Genomic DNA, 16,655 nt, shown 5'->3' with positions numbered 1-16,655 from the left:
AGCTCTGGCTGCCAAAGCAATTACTGAAGGAAACTTGTAGATTTTTTTTTCTTTTAACAGTGACAAATACATGTATCAAACTCTTGATAATTTATATTTGAAAGCTTTCTTTTTCTTCAAGCGCTCCACTCTGGAAGGCCTTTCCCTTTATCCGGTGGAAGGTGGCAAGGTGTTTTCGTTTCCTTCTTAGGTTTGTTGTTGGCATGGGAAATGTCTATTTTAAATTTGGAGGAGTTGTTCCTGGGGGCATTTATGACAACAACTCCAGGGTGGGATTTTCAAAAGTGTTTAGTGTTAGTAAATACCATGGATTTCAACTGGAGCAGAGATAAGCCAACACCTATGCTTTTGAAAATCCCACTGCTAGTGTGTGTTGAGCCATGACACCTTTTTCTAAAGCTATGTGCTGAGCTCAGTTTTGTCAGGTGACTTATAATTAACGTTGTGTTGTTATTAGTAATGTGTCACAGCTATAACATTTTGACCAAGATTTGATCTTGGGCATCTCAGGGGCAGCCAGCAACTGGCACCCTAGGCAAGCCATGTAATCGGTGCCCCCCACCTGCAAACCCCACGGGCAGATCTAGGCTGAGGTTTTTGGTAAAGTGGGAAACATTTTGTCCCTTTTTTCCTTGTAATGTTTTTAAGCATTTTTTTTAAACAGAGGCTTAATTATTCAGTTTGTCCGTCTGTCCAACCAATGTTTCTGAGATCAGATAAAATAGAGACATGAAATTTTCAGAATAGATTCATACACAACAACTAGATGATATTTCAGTCTGATTTCAAATTAAAATGCATTAAAAATGTTAATTATAATTTTTATTATTACAAATCCAAAATTATCCATTATGCTATCCTGCTTTAACTCCATTACCACCACATCCAATATAGAAGAAATAAGAAAACTCTTCAATGAACTTTAACCTGTATTTACAAAACACGCCAAATAAAAAAACACTCTGTGCTCTTAAAACATGACTTTTCTTGCTTTAAGTTTTGAAAATTCAGTCACTAGTTCTTTTCGATGCAGTTTTCCAGCTATTTCATGCTCTATTGACATTGTGGGAAGTCCGAGTTTCTCTTGCACCATTGCTGAACGCAGATATGTTTTTATCAATTTTAACTTTGAGAAGCTACGTTCCCCACTAGCTACAGAAACTGGCAAAATTAAAAGAATGCATAAAGCTATAAAAATGTTTGGAAAACTGTGAGTTTATTTTCACAAACAAACTTCAGTACTTCTTCAGTGGAATGTTTCTTAAGTTGTCTTGTAAAAGCCTGATGCTCAGTACACAAATCTATAGCATCAATGTCTTTTGAATTTTCATGAGTCAATGCCGACTCCAGTTTTATACAAAATTATCTTATCTGTTTTGCTCTTTTCTTTTGCAAGCTGTGGATATCATATAGAAAGCCAAATACTGACTCTAGCTGTTGCATCTGTTGAAATCTTTTGTCAACCGAGTGAATAGCAGCATCAAGGACTGTGAAGTAGAAATTCACTTTGAACCTTTGTTTTGGGTTCTGAATGGGTATTTCTCTTTCTTCATACTAAAACTGCTGTTTCTTTTGCCAAATGCGAACTGGCTCTGGTTCAAATTCTGTCAGAAAGTCTATCTTCAGCAAACTCGAGAGAATCTACCAGTCTTCTTTCGAACCCTTCATCATTTCTGAATTCCTCCAGAATATTTTTAGTTTGCTGCAGTTTTTGAATAGCAGGATGTATGTTCAAGTTCTTTTCCTGAAGCTGCTTACTAGTGAGATTAATCTCAAAAAGGATATTATACCACAAAATGAGTGAAGTCACAAATTTGAACTTGAAAAGGCCATTTGCCAGATGATCAGTAAAGGTGGTATCATCAGAAATTTCAATTAGGGCATCATAAATATTTCCAAGTTCATAGCAAAGAGGCTTCAAAGCATCAATACGACTCTCCCATCTTGTCTGATTAAGTGGTTTCACAGTTAGAGAATTCACATAGCAAGTCAGAATCTCCCAACAGTGTGTTGAGCCTGAGGAAAACATAAACACATTGCACCAGGGCAAAGAAACTGCTTGCCTCCAAACAGCATCTAGCAGCATCATTGACAACCAAATTCAGAGAATGTGTGCTGCAAGGAACGAAAAAGGCTCTAGGATTGATTTCCATCATTCTCCTTTGCACACCATTGTTTTTACCCTTCATATTACTCCCATTATCATAGCCTTGGCCACATAAGTTTTCAACAAATAATGACATAGTTTCAAGCTCTTGTAGAATAGTTTGTCAAAAATGCTCCAGTCATCTCCTTCAGTGGTACAAAATGTAAAAAAATGTTCCTTTATGAGCACCTCAACATTATCTTCATCTGTAGACTTTTCCATATCTACAAAATGAATGATCATCATCATTTGTTCAACATGACTCACATCTGGTGTACAGTCCAGTTTTATTGAAAAGTATTTTTCAGAATGGGCAGCTTCTAGAATTTTTTTTGTAATGACCTTTGCTAGGATTTGAATCAGTTCATTCTGCATATTTTTTCCTAAGTAATAAATCTGTGTTTCATGATCATTTATTTTACGTAGCTGCTCCTTCATGACTGGATCAAACAAAGCTAGGTATTCAACAAATTTTAAAACGTTTCCATTATCTGGAGTGTATAATTTTTCATTTCTACCGCAGCTGCAGAATGCTAAATTTTGCCCACCAAAAACTTTCACAAAAGCTCTAATATTTATTGCCAATATTCTTCTTTTTCCTCGATCACATGTAAGTTTTCTTCATCGATAGTTTTTCCTTTTTTTCAATCGTAATTCAAGTTCTTTCCAATTTTGAAAACATTCCAAATGTTCTGTACTTCATGTGAAGAGAGAATTGAAGATATGTTTTTCCAGTCCTTTGAACCATTTTCAGTTAGTGATGTACCAATTGCTTGATTTTTAAACAACTTGCAGCAAAAGCAAAACACAGAATCCTTCAACACTGAATATTGTAACCAGTTTTGATGAATTTCTTCCCCATTAATGAGTTTCCTCTTGTAATGCAGAGCAGAGAATTTTCTTTTATTTCCTTCCTTAGGGAAAGGAAATTCATGAACTTGTTCGGGTCCATATTCCATAAAAATTTGCCGCACACTGTCATCACATCTGGGCCATGAAGCTGCGTCCCCATACTGTAACTTGTTTGTAACTTCCTCATCCTTTATTCCTTCAATTTCTGCATGTGTCTCTGAAGGTGAATAAATTTTCTTCACTTCCATATCAGTCTGATGCTGTGAGCTGCCTTCATATAGAAGTAAGTTTCCATTATCTTGAGTTTCCAAACTGCTTTTTTGTGGATGTGAGCTACCCTCATCTCGAAGTAATATACCTTCATCTTGATGTTCCAAACTGCTTCCATGAAGATGTGAGCTAACCTCCTCTCCAAGTAAAATTCCTTCATCTGGGTGCTGTGAACTGTTTCCATCTTTATTTGGATTAAAGAAAAGATATTTCAGGAAGGATCCTTGCTGTTTTGCTTGGTCCTTTTCCTTCTCTGCCTTTCATTTATGATACTCAGCTCCTGAGGGTTTTCTTTTTCCTCTTTCTGAATATTGTTATGTACTGTGTTTCCGATTGCAAGCATTATAGCATTAAGGATGGCTGACACACCACATGGTTGGCGATTTAAACCACATTTCAGCCATCCCAACACGTCTTTTCACTGCTTAAAGGTTCAATGACTAGTAACATACATTCACTTACCCTTTAAAACAGTTAGTTAAAGCATTTACATGGAAATAAAATGACCTTTTTCAATGTTATAACCCGACAGTGGTTGTTCGGAAAGTAATCCCCTTCCTCTCAGTTACCCGCTTGGAGTGTGACATCATCACTTTCATTGTCTATTAAGTGTTAATGCTGTTACTTTTCTTTTATGGACCTTATTTATTACATGTGAACCAGTTATAACAAAGAAAAGTTCATAATTATACAGCCTGATAATAATACTAAGGTTTAATAACACTTAAAATACTTACATTTTGGATTTATAATGCTAAAACACATTATTCGTTATTCTTTGGCACCAAGAAACATAATTTTCCACAATATTCACTCAATTCTTAACCATCTACCTGCGATGTGTTAAAATGACCATTTGACATGTATCAACTCACGATATCTCTGCTCTACATGAATTTCCGGCTATGCAACCTTAATGTATATTTGAGTTAGGTGTCACTAGCATTGCAGCTCGTGCTGCTGGTGGATGTGTTTCATTGTGGCTGAGTTATTGCTTATCAAAATTGTGGCATGGGTCATCTTGGCCCTATGTCACAAATTGAAAAAAAAATTGCTAAAATATTATTTATTTTTGCAGTAAATAAAAGAGTTGACATATTAATAAATTCTCAGAAATGTAGAGAAATGAATTATAATTCATATTCCCTTCCTACATACATGGGAATTGAAATAATGACATCTTCATGATTTTATTTGTATTTTTTTCATCTTTTTCATTTTTTCCCCTCAAATTTGGTGCCCCATTTAACTTGGCACCCTAGGTGACTGCCTAGTTTGCCTATATGGACGGGCCACCCCTGGGGCCCCCGCAAACATTGAGGTTATTTGTATCCTGGGGCTTGGTTCAGCCCGTTATGGAGATAAGGAACAGCTGCAAAATTCAGATGCAGATTCATATTTAGATCCAGAAACAGCTCTCCTATCTTTGTGGTGTTTGCATCCAGGGTTTTGGTTCAGGCATCTGTTGTTAATATTGAAAACGAAAAAGCTTTAAATTAATTATTCAGTCTCATATACAACTCCTACCCTGCTTTTGAGGCCACAGAAGGCTCTGCCTGCAATGGTCTTAATGTGGCTCTTTTGAGCAAGGGGAAGAACAGAGGTTATTTAAGGTGTTTCTGTACAGTCTACACAGCCTGTTTACCACAGAGGTCAACTCTGCAGAAGTCCTCCTCTGCATCCCTGCATGGTTGGATTTTACATTTTATTTAAATGCCCAAGAGATGATTAGCATGGCAGGCAGATGGTGTGTGCCTACCTTATGTGAGGCAAGCATATAGCTGACTGCTAATAGTGTGTGATGGGTCACCAGCATCAGTTTGAGCAGGGGGCAGAGGGTGGGGACAGGCTATGTAAATGAAGTAACATTTATTGGCAGTAAAAGAAAAATGAGGGAGGTGAGGAGTAAATATAGCTAGTGCGTGAAGAAACAGAATTTCAGTGCAACCAATTCTTCATGATTTTACCATAAGTCTCATAATATTTGCTGTTTTACAGCCCCATCTTCTGAAGCCATGAGGTTATGCAAGAATCACAGCTTTAACGGGGTTGAGGGAAGGAAGTATCTAGCGCTGAAGGTTTCAGAAAAAAGCTTGAAAAAATGTGACTTGGTGTACCCCAAAGGCAAATAATTATTGTAGTTAGTATTTTAGAAGATCTTATGATTTTTAAACCAATCTCAGGATTTTTTGAGGTGGGCTGTACTTCGTAGGCAATTTTCACCTAAATGGGATTCTCCACAGCTTTCTAAGGACACATCGTCACACCCACAGTCTCCTTCAGGCACTTTTAGTCCCAAACCTAAACAAACCAACCAACAAAACAGTTTGTCAGCTCACCCTTTGCATCTCAGGTCTTCAGTGCTTACCCTCCAAGACAACCTGTCAGTCCAACTTCTGGCCTCTCTATGTCTTCCTCTCCCTTAGCTAGTTCCTTCTCAAGTCTTTTGCTGGCACCCCTCTAACCCTCTATAGAACCAGGTGAAGCCCCGCCTCCTGAACTGGCCCAACTGAGAGCACCAGCTCTGGCACAGGGGAGGTGGACCCAGTTCATTGACAGGTGTTAGCCACCCTGGGACAGCAACTTACTGTTGTTTTGCCTGAATGATGCTTCTCCACCATCTCAGTCTCAAGAAAATATTTCTCAGCATCATTACACAAAGTGGGGGGGTTTTGTATGCATGGACATGGCTTCAGTTATCTTCTGTATGTATGTGCCATTGCCATGTTGCTGCTGGTGATGGCTTATCTTAAGTGATCACTCTCCTTACAGTATGTATGATAAACCCATTGTTTCATGTTCTCTGTGTGTGTATATAAATCTCTCCTCTGTTTTTTCCACCAAATGCATCCGATGAAGTGAGCTGTAGCTCACGAAAGCTTATGCTCTAATAAATTTGTTAGTCTCTAAGGTGCCACAAGTACTCCTTTTCTTTTTGTCTTTAGTCAGAATGCTTTGACTGTTTTTATATGTATTACTAAAACTAAATAAATTTTGAAAAAAATATTATTCCTGAGTCTTATTTGAATTTTTAATAGGTGAAGCTTTGTTAACATAAAACATTTGTGAAATAATTTCATCCAGTGAGCAGTCGCTGAGCGATCATGATCTGCTTGTGAATGGAAAAAAGGGCTAGCTGATGAATAAATTAGATTTAATAATAATAAAATTATTAGATTTAATAATAATAAAATTTAATAAAATAAATTCAAATAAATTGCTGCAAATAATTTGCCTCACTGTAACCTTGAATGGTATTTTCTAGTAGCTGTGGGGGTAGAGGTCTCTGTATCTGGAGCAGGAAGATCTGAGTTCTGTACCGGCTGTTGCTGTGAATCTCCAAGATGATAGTATGTAGCATAGTGGCAGCTGGGATCTCCTAGATGGTCATAGATGTAAATAAGCGGAAATAAAAATAGCATAAAGAACATGGACAGAAATTAGAGACATACTCCCATTGTCACTAATTCCCAATGAACTGTTACAATATTTTACACATTGTTTCAGGTGAATTGATCAGCTATTTGCCTATGATGCCTTCATAACTACTAGACCTTGGTAGACTGGTTTAGAAGAATTGTGTTTGCCCAGTCAGCTCTAACAGTTTGATTCTTTCATCAGAAATTAATGACAATAGTCTGTATGTCTAGTTATGGTAATAGTAACAATTTTACATCTCCTTATTTACAGGAAGGTTTGTTTGTAGCTTGTGGAGTTGATTACCCATTCAGAAAGGAGCTCCAATACACTCAAATAAGAAACCCACACAAGTTGAAATTTTGCTCTTCTGGCCTTGCAGCATCTTGTATATTACTATAGGCTAGTGACTAACTAAACTGATGTTCTGGAATACACAAATAGCCAGCAGAGCAGCAGACCTTTTTCCAAATCATGTGAGAAGATGAAAAACTACCATGATTTCATGGTGTGGTCTGCTGAATCCACAAAGACATTCTTCCACTATGAAATCGCTCTTTTGATTAGCAGTTCTTTCTGATATTTATCTACTTTTTGAAGTTTAATCTGACAGCACTTGAAATGTGTGTTTGGCTTTTTCAGTTGTTGTGGAACAGTCACTGAAATAGATTTTTATACTCACTGCACATTTTTGTAAATGGAGTAAGGCAGCTCTGAGTGTACAACACAAGGATGAATTTTATGTAGTGACACCTTTATAATTTTGGAAGCCAAGCAATGATTTCAATTCTTATATTGTGCTTTGGCCCATCGTTAACTTAATAACAGTTGAAAAGGAAATATTTTACACTTTTCCATTTACAAGAGAGATTTATTTTCTGTATTGCTCAATATATTTTTTCACTTATTTTAAATTAGATAGATATTAATTGTGTCATCTTCCCCACCCTACCCTCACACCTTCGTATCTTCAGTTTCTGGTCAACTGTCATTGATCACACACAATATTTATCTGCAGCACGAAGACTGGTTGCCATAGAAAGAATTGTGATGTCTTAACTGAATACATATTGTGATCAGAAAAAAATCAACATTATTCTGATATTGATTCTAATAAGGTAGCAGAGAAAGGCATTAGACACAAAGACAAGTGAATAATGGAAGAAAATACTCAGCAAGTATCATTATTGTATTATATAGTAATAGTGTTACGCACAGAGAAATATTAAACAATATAATATTAAACTGTGCAATGTAACACTGTATTTTTACTGAGTTTCTGAAGAGTAAATAAAGCAGTTAAACAGAACTGGAGTAGTTTGTTCTTGTCAACTGAAGTCTAAGATAATAAATATCTCTGTTTCAACAGTACTGGAAGGCTGAGATATATGTGTGAGCATGTGTGTATATAACGTAGCTGCATATTTATATACTCCTTTCGAAATGGTCTCAGTATTGCTATGAATTATTACAGTTTGCTGCATAGGTATTTATTCTTCTTGAAAAAAACAGAGATTTTAGATGCTATTTTAAAAAAAATAGACCATTCATTATTTGCATTTTGAATATGTGATTGAGTAGTGAGGATATTGGGAGGCGTGTACCTATATAGTATGTTGCAGATTTGAACCAACACAGATTTGATGCTATTTTCACTTGAGTCTGTTTAGGTGATATTATAATACTGAATTTGTAATTGAACAGTAAACATGCCATTCTGGTTAAACATGCTGTTTATTTAGAGAGTCCCTAGACTGCAACATTTAGTATTATTCTGATGTTATTTGGAAAAAAAAACTTAGTGGTGCCTCTTGGGGTTTCTTAGAAATAATTTACTTTTTAATTAGAATATTATCTCTTCTGCTGGACACATTTAATGATACAATGCGCCAGATCCCATTTGTCCTGGCTTAACAAAGGGGTGTAGTTAGGCATGTGTGGCTGAATGCTGCTGTGCACTGGCAAACTACAGCCAGCTCCAAAAACATGGCAGGCTCAAACATGGTCAACTTTACATCCCATTTTCATATTGAGATCCTGTGCCAAGTGGCACTCAGCAAGATGCAAGGATCAAACCCCCAATACTGGATTTTTCTATAGATATCTTCCACAGACTGACTATTTTAGGATTTTGTAGTGCTATCTATCACACACTATCTGAGTGCCTTTCTTTCCCATAAACTGGATGAGAAATAAGTTTTCTTTTCTTTTCTTTTCTTTGTTGATGTTGTTATGGCTGGTGCGGGGGGAGAGGGATATAACAGCAAGGGGAGAAAGGCAGATATTATAGATGGTCTTCTGGTTATGGTGTAAAAGCTTTATCATATAGGACCTATACTATAAATACCTGTGATAAGGATAGTTTATTTTATCAAGATTAAAAAGTACTCACAAGCTGCTAAGCTGTTTTAACTATGGTATCACTATTTAAATTATTCTCTCCAGCTTACTCCCACACAAGTTTATAGTCAGAGATCCCTGCAAAGCACTTTGATGGCAGAATTGGGAAATCACGCACATTGTCATCTGTTTATATCTTTGTAAGAGGCATACCAGGAAACAAGCAAATACTTGGACTCTAACGTTTTTAATTTTAAACCCTTCAGTTTAAGAGTCTCCTGCATGAAACACAGTCCTAATGCAGCCAGCACCATTCCATTACTTTATCTACTGTTACAGCTACATTCCATCGTGGTCTATTTTGACTGTTAGATTAAAAAATAAGAACTATGCATCAATAATTAAAGGTACAATCACAGCTGAAGCGTCAGTTACTTATTTTTCTCCCATCCTGACATTTTTATGAGTCAACAAAACCAACTACATCAATATGAAGGTTATTTTTAGCAATTTCTCAACCCTTGTGCACTAACTTGGAATTAAGCATTGACTTTGGTTATCATGAAATATCCAGTTTCTCTGAAATTTCAATGATGAAGAGTGTCCATATTCATGATCCTAATATTTTCCTTGTTATTTTGAGAAATAACTGCTGTTTGTGGGTACTCAGAGTTAAGAAACAGGGAACATAATTTTTTGTGAGCTTGATTTGGAGTATTTATGCAGTATCGTTGTTCATATTCCAGTAATGCTGAGAGGGTTCAAAGGAGATTGAGGTCCCATTGTGCTTGGTACTGTCCATAGACAATTGAAGAATGCTTATAAACTAAATAGACAAGACAAAGTGAGGTGGGATGGGGAAGGAAGCCTGGACAGTAGTAAGGAGCAGTTCAACTATAGGCTGAGCAAGTGCAGAATGGTGGTAGAATGTGCCTTTGGACGTTTAAAAGCTTGCTGGTGCTGTTTGCTGTCTAGGTTAGACCTCAGCACAACCAACATTCCCATTATTATTGCTGCTTGCTGTGTGCTCCATAATATCTGTGAGAGTAAGGGGGAGATGTTTATGGCAGGGTGGGAGGTTGAGGAAAATCACCTGGCATCTGATTTTGAGCAGCCAGACACCAGGGCGATTAGAAGAACACAGCTAAGCACACTGCACATCAGAGAGGCTTTGAAAACCAGTTTCATGACTGGCCAGGCTACGGTGTGACAGTTGTGTATGTTTCTCCTTGCTGCAAACCTGCCCCCTTTGTTGATTTTAATTCCCTGTAAGCCAACCACCCTCCCCTCTTAATCACAGCTGGCAAAGGAAATAAAGTAACTATTGTTTTGAAACCATACATTATTTCTTTATTAATTTTAAAAAAGTGAGATAACTGACAAGGTAGCCTGGGTGGGGTGCGGGAGGAGGGAAGGGCAAGGCCACATTGCTTATTGTAGCCACACAACAAATCAAAACTGTTTTAATGACAGCCTTCTGTTGCTTGGGCACTCTGGAGTGGAGTGGCTGGGTGCCCGTAGCCTTTCCTTCACCCGCGTTCTTGGGCATCTGGGTGAGGAGGATATGGGACTTGGGGAGAAGAGCAGGCAATTATACAATGGATGCAGAGGGTGTCTGTGCTCTTGTTGGCTTTCCTGCAGCGCCAACAGACACTTCATCATGTCCATTTGCTCCCCCATTAGCTTCAGCATCACCTCCTGTCTCTGCTCTTCGCACTCACTTAATGCTTTCCTGGCCTTTGCCACTGAATACCTCCATGCATTAAGCTTTGCCCTATCAGTGCAGGAGGACTGCATGAGCTCGGAAAACATATCATTGCGAGTGCGTTTTTTTTGCCTCCTAATCTGGGATAAACTCAGGGATGGAGATGATAGGGGGAGCATAGAAACATTTGCACCTGTGGGGGGCTAAAAAGGGAGAGTAAAATTTAAGATGATACATTTCTGAGAACAAAAGGGAGACTCTTTCACAGTGAATCAAGCAATTCACAGCAGACAGCACATGTGCTTTAGATACAAGGTCGCATTTTACCTTTTATATTGAGCACCTGCCAGTATAGTGACATATCACAAATGGCTGGGCAACAGAATTCAGTTTCCAGGCAGCCATGGTAAGCCTTTTGGTATGCGGGGTTGGCTTCTTATGCCTTCATAACATGTGGGAATGGTTTCAAACTGCAGTGCCATCCTTTCCCATAGCAAGCAATGCTGGTTGGGTTTCACATTTAAAAGGAGGGGCTGTGGTTTTCGGGTGGATGTGCAGCACACACCTCCCCCCGGCTCCGTGGCTATTCTCTGGGCTGATCCCTTTTAGCCAAGTGCAAACAACCCAGCATGAATGGAGTCCTTTTACTGTTCCCTTACAAAAATTCCCCTATTTCAACCAGGTGACCATGAATGATATCCCTCTCCTGAGGCTAACACAGAAAGATGAAGACCGAATGTTGCTTGAATCCAGGACCATTTGCTGCCCATGCTTTGTGCTGCAATGATTCCAGACTATTTGCTACTGGCTTGGCGTGGTAAGGTGTCCTACCGTAGAGGAGGTAATAAGGCAGCCCTCCCCAGAAATCATCCAAGTGCCCCAAGTAGCTAGCATCTAACGAGACACAACTACTGGCTAAACATATTTATTTATTTTTTCCTTTCCCTGGTAAGTTTGACAGGCACATGTATCTGGTGTGCCATCACTCAACTTCTCCCCAACGGATTTGTTTTCTATTTCCTTCTGCCTGCATTTGTGGATTACTACAATTTGAGGGTTTTCTTGCATCACTATGTCAATACCTGGTGGGTCATTAACAACACATTTGCTGATACTGGCTTCTCAGTACCATCCCTGAGGAGGTTTTCTAGTAGATTCAGCCTATGTAATTATTTATTATTTGTATTATGGTACCACCTAGAGTTCCCATCACAACTGGGGGTCCCGTGGTAGGTGCAGCACAAACATATTGTACAAGACATTCCCTATCCAGAAGAACTTTCATTCTAAAATGACAGAACAGAGAAAAATTGGGAGAAAGGAAGTAATGGTATCCCCATTTTACAGATGGGAAAGTGAGACACAGAGAGATTAAAGGCCTGATCCAAAGCCCTTTGAAGTCAAAATTACTCACCTAAAGTCACACAGCAAGTTTGTGGCACAAATGGGAATAGAATCAAAGTCTTCTGTCGCAGTCCTGTGACTTAACTACAATGCAATCCTTCCTCTCTAATGTATGTTTATTTTGTATTAACAAAGTACAAAATGTAGCAAGTGCATTTGTTAGTAGTTTAGCAGGTGGTGTTACTTTCGGTTTCTATCTTTCCTAACAGCAGAATTCTATTAAAAATAATTTGAAAATGGAGCTTTCACGTAAGCCCCTTTTAAAAAAAATAAAATTACAATTTACAATTCTTTGTGTGCGCCCCTACTGTTGCCTTATGGGACAGCCATGGAGTTTTATAATTCCACCTGTTCTGGTGCAGTTTCCCTCAGGTGAAGTGACTATATGCTGGAAACTGACTTTCAAAATACAGCTATTCTTTGTTAATAGTTTCCTTTGGAGAAATGATGATGTCTCCCTCCCCACCCAGCCTATTTGAAGCTGTTTTTGGGGCCTCTAGCTGGAGGGCCCCAGATTACTTCAATCTCTCTCTTTCTCCCACTTCTTTTTTTGAAAGGACTTTTATTTATGCCAAAGATGGCAATCCACAAGAAGCACTGAACCAGGGGCAGCCCCCTAGACTGTTAGCAGGAGAAGTGCTGCTCTGCACACATACACACTTGAACAATAATTCCTCCTCCTAAAAAAATGAATACAAAATCCCCATTTAACCAGTTCACCAAAGTTTTGTTTGAAGACCAGATGGATGCAGCCTTAGGCCCTCTTCCTTTGGATCCATATGGATGCCTTAGACTCCAGATTTGAAGATCAGAAGGCTTCATTTTTAATTTTTTTAAATTGTTCCTTTTTAGTTTTAGTCCTCATTTGAAAATCAGTATTACTTCTTTCCACTGCCACTGGCTTGCTTCATTTGTATCTCTTCTAGGATTCCCATTGGGGAACATTTGCATTTGAAAGATTTTCGAGGCCATGCTGTAAAGGGTATTGTGATGAAGTGTGGGTGTGAGTGGGGTCTCACTGAATATGAATTTCCCCTCCTGTTGAAGTTTAGAATACAGGTTATTATGAAGCTCTTAGATAGCACTGTGAAGCTATTTGGTCAGAGTTCTATGCGACAAAGATCCCAGAAACTTCAACATTCCAGCCCTCTTTCATCTGCCACAGACAAGACATAAAAATATGTTTTTTAAAATGCTGTATTGAAGTGTGGCTGTTGCAAAATGTAATATATATCCAGCTTAAAATATTGTTATAAGTTATTTTTTAAAATATCTATTGGGTCTGATTCTCCTGTCACTTAGTCATTTTCCATTTATGTAGCTTTGTTGACCTCAGTGGAATTACTCCAGATTTATACCACTGCGAGTGAGAAGAAAATCAGCAAAGCAGTAAACATTGTATTCTGAAAGCCAACATTATGCTAAATCCTGCTGTAACACTGATACTGTATCTAAAAATCTTGAACTGTCATTCAATAAAAGAGTCATTTGACATTACCACTGAGTGATTCTTTTTATCAGTTTTAATCAGCTGGAAAATGTCCAGAACTATGGTACTCTACAGACCCAGGAGAGAGAAGCTAGATTATTTATGAAGCCTGCTCCACTGACATAATAAGAGTGGAGTACTTTTGAAGTATAATTTGAATTCCCACCAGCCCTAAGACTTTTGTATCAGGCAAGAAAACCTTCCTGGGAAGGAAAAGAGCACTTTAGAGAGCCTATGGTTATGTGGTGTCCCTTTTCCTGTCCTGATGGTGACATTCTTCCATGGTCCAGACAGAAACTTGTATCTGGAATGGAGATTGTAGGTCCTGGCATTGAAATGATCTCCCAGCTTAAGGTATCCCAGTTGTCTTTGTGGCCAAGGCTTTGTCAGATAAACAGGCTGAGTTAGGGTTGAAAGTAAAAAAAAAAAAAAGTTTCCTAAGACAAGGCTTTGTCTACCTTTACTCATCTATTGCAATGTGAATGCTGGGCAGAGAATGTGAGTAGACAGACCATGTCTAAGAGGAGCAAAAATACAATGTGTAGATTCACATCGTGTGTCGGTGAAAAAATACCATTTTTTCACTGTAAGACTGTATTATAGGAAAGGGGAATTTAACTTGCAATATAGGGAATCCTTTGGCCTTCACCTTAATGGGACTAAAACACTAGTCATACTAAAAGAGCTGGCTATTATTGCCCATTAGATACATATTACTGAATTCTATTTCTGGTGGCATTCTGTCTTTCTCCTCAACACATGTTCAGCTTTATCTTTGTTGTCTCATTTCACCCTAAAGAGCAATTTCTTTAAAATCATTCTGAATATTGCATTACAAATTTTCCAATAGTTGCCCCATTTTTTAATCCCAATAGCTGTGGCATTAAGTAGTGAGGGTGAAAGAGTCCCCTCTGCAGAGAGCCAACACAGAGTCAATGCACCCTCTTATGAGGGTGGAAATGGGTCTTAAGTAGTTAATGGGCCTTGCGCTAATCCTCTGCATATGAATGAACTTAACCTAACAGCGTTATTGTGATAAGTGGATACATTTTTTGTGTGAGTTTCTATAGTGGCTTGTTTATGTTTTTTGAAGGTATTCTGATCCCTGCACATTAGCTAGAATGTGGTCCTTGGGCATTCCGACTAGTGAGATTTTGGATGTATATAAAACCAAGGCAATAATGATTGGCTCTAGATGATGTTTAATTGGAGCTGCAGATTTTTACTTGTATTTTGCAAATAAAAAAAGAAAAAAGTAATTAATGGAGCAAATATTTTTTTAAAAAATGTGATGCCTCATTTAATTTCAGCTTAAAAAAAGTGATGTATATACAAGACAGATCATAACAATACAAAACTAGAAGCATAATAACAATGAGTGGAAGGTGTGAAAATAACATTAGAATACCAGTTATTACAAATGTGAAAAGTGGATCTTCATCTAATTTAAGAAACAGATTTTCAAAGATGGAATTGATGAACTGAGAAGGGTTTGCAAAAAGCCCTTAAAATGATTATGAAAAGTGCATTTATTCAATTGATCAGGCACCATTTGTGTGCTCTAGTGTGCTAACAGAAAAGAGGAGGTTGAAGTGAATCTTTTTGCAAGTTCACTCTAGCTCAGAAGAGAGCTACTGAGGAGCTGAAAGCAATGAATGTAATATTATTATTCAAGTATGGGTCTAGGGATAGGCTCAGGAATCACAAACTAGTTGGGCTGACATCAGCTGGGGGTAATATATAAGAAACTACTTTAATGGCTGAATTGGAGAACATCTGGAACATGCTATTTGGCTGAGGTCAGTCAGCATAACTCAAGAAAGGGAAAAGTGATGCCTCACAAACTTGGTGAAATTCTTCCGCAATAAAAAGAAGTGGATATGGTGGCTACCATTTATTTAGATTTTAAGAGAATATATAACTGGAGCATAACTCCATACTAGGAATATGTTACTTAGTCATGAAGACTAAGTACTCTAGAACATTTAAAAAGCCAGGCCTGAATTCTTCTCTCAGACTGCCTTATGGTGTGAATAAGGTTGTGGTTGCTACCAATGTTTCCTGCTTATGAGCAATGTGTTAGACTTGGTATTGATATTCACACTGGTTTGGTTACTTATTTAATATAAGTCACAAGGTATCATTTTTTTCAGAGTAGCAGCCGTGTTAGTCTGTATTCTCAAAAAGAAAAGGAGTACTTGTGGCACCTTAGAGACTAACAAATTTATTAGAGCATAAGCTTTCGTGAGCTACAGCTCACTTCATCGGATGCATTTGGTGGAAAAAACAGAGTAGAGATTTATATACACACACACAGAGAACATGAAACAATGGGTTTATCATACACACTGTAAGGAGAGTGATCACTTAAGATAAGCCATCACCAACAGCAGGGGGGGGAAGGAGGAAAACCTTTCATGGTGACAAGCAGGTAGGCTAATTCCAGCAGTTAACAAGAATATCAGAGGAACAGTGGGGGGTGGGGTGGGAGGGAGAAATACCATGGGGAAATAGTTTTACTTTGTGTAATGACTCATCCATTCCCAGTCTCTATTCAAGCCTAAGTTAATTGTATCCAGTTTGCAAATTAATTCCAATTCAGCAGTCTCTCGTTGGAGTCTGTTTTTGAAGCTTTTTTGTTGAAGTATAGCCACTCTTAGGTCTGTGATCGAGTGACCAGAGAGATTGAAGTGTTCTCCAACTGGTTTTTGAATGTTATAATTCTTGACGTCTGATTTGTGTCCATTCATTCTTTTACGTAGAGACTGTCCAGTTTGGCCAATGTACATGGCAGAGGGGCATTGCTGGCACATGATGGCATATATCACATTGGTAGATGCGCAGGTGAAGGAGCCTCTGATAGTGTGGCTGATGTGATTAGGCCCTATGATGGTATCCCCTGAATAGATATGTGGACAGAGTTGGCAACGGGCTTTGTTGCAAGGATAGGTTCCTGGGTTAGTGGTTCTGTTGTGTGGTGTGTGGTTGCTGGTGAGTATTTGCTTCAGATTGGGGGGCTGTCTGTAAGCAAG

At 38.2% G+C, this 16,655-nt stretch overlaps 1 long non-coding RNA gene across 1 annotated transcript; it reads right to left on the bottom strand.

The window, feature by feature from the left end:
* Window positions 1-3,237: 3,237 nt before the first annotated feature.
* LOC122460630 lies at window positions 3,238-3,447 on the bottom strand. The gene is made up of 2 exons (XR_006282067.1): window positions 3,403-3,447; window positions 3,238-3,336 (listed from the first exon to the last, which is right to left on the bottom strand). It is a non-coding gene; the product is annotated as an uncharacterized LOC122460630 (long non-coding RNA).
* Window positions 3,448-16,655: the final 13,208 nt, after the last annotated feature.

The sequence above is a fragment of the Dermochelys coriacea genome, chromosome 6 (assembly GCF_009764565.3).
Source record: "Dermochelys coriacea isolate rDerCor1 chromosome 6, rDerCor1.pri.v4, whole genome shotgun sequence".
In the NCBI taxonomy this organism is placed as follows: Eukaryota; Metazoa; Chordata; order Testudines; family Dermochelyidae; genus Dermochelys; species Dermochelys coriacea.
This window is presented reverse-complemented; position numbering and strand designations above follow the sequence as displayed.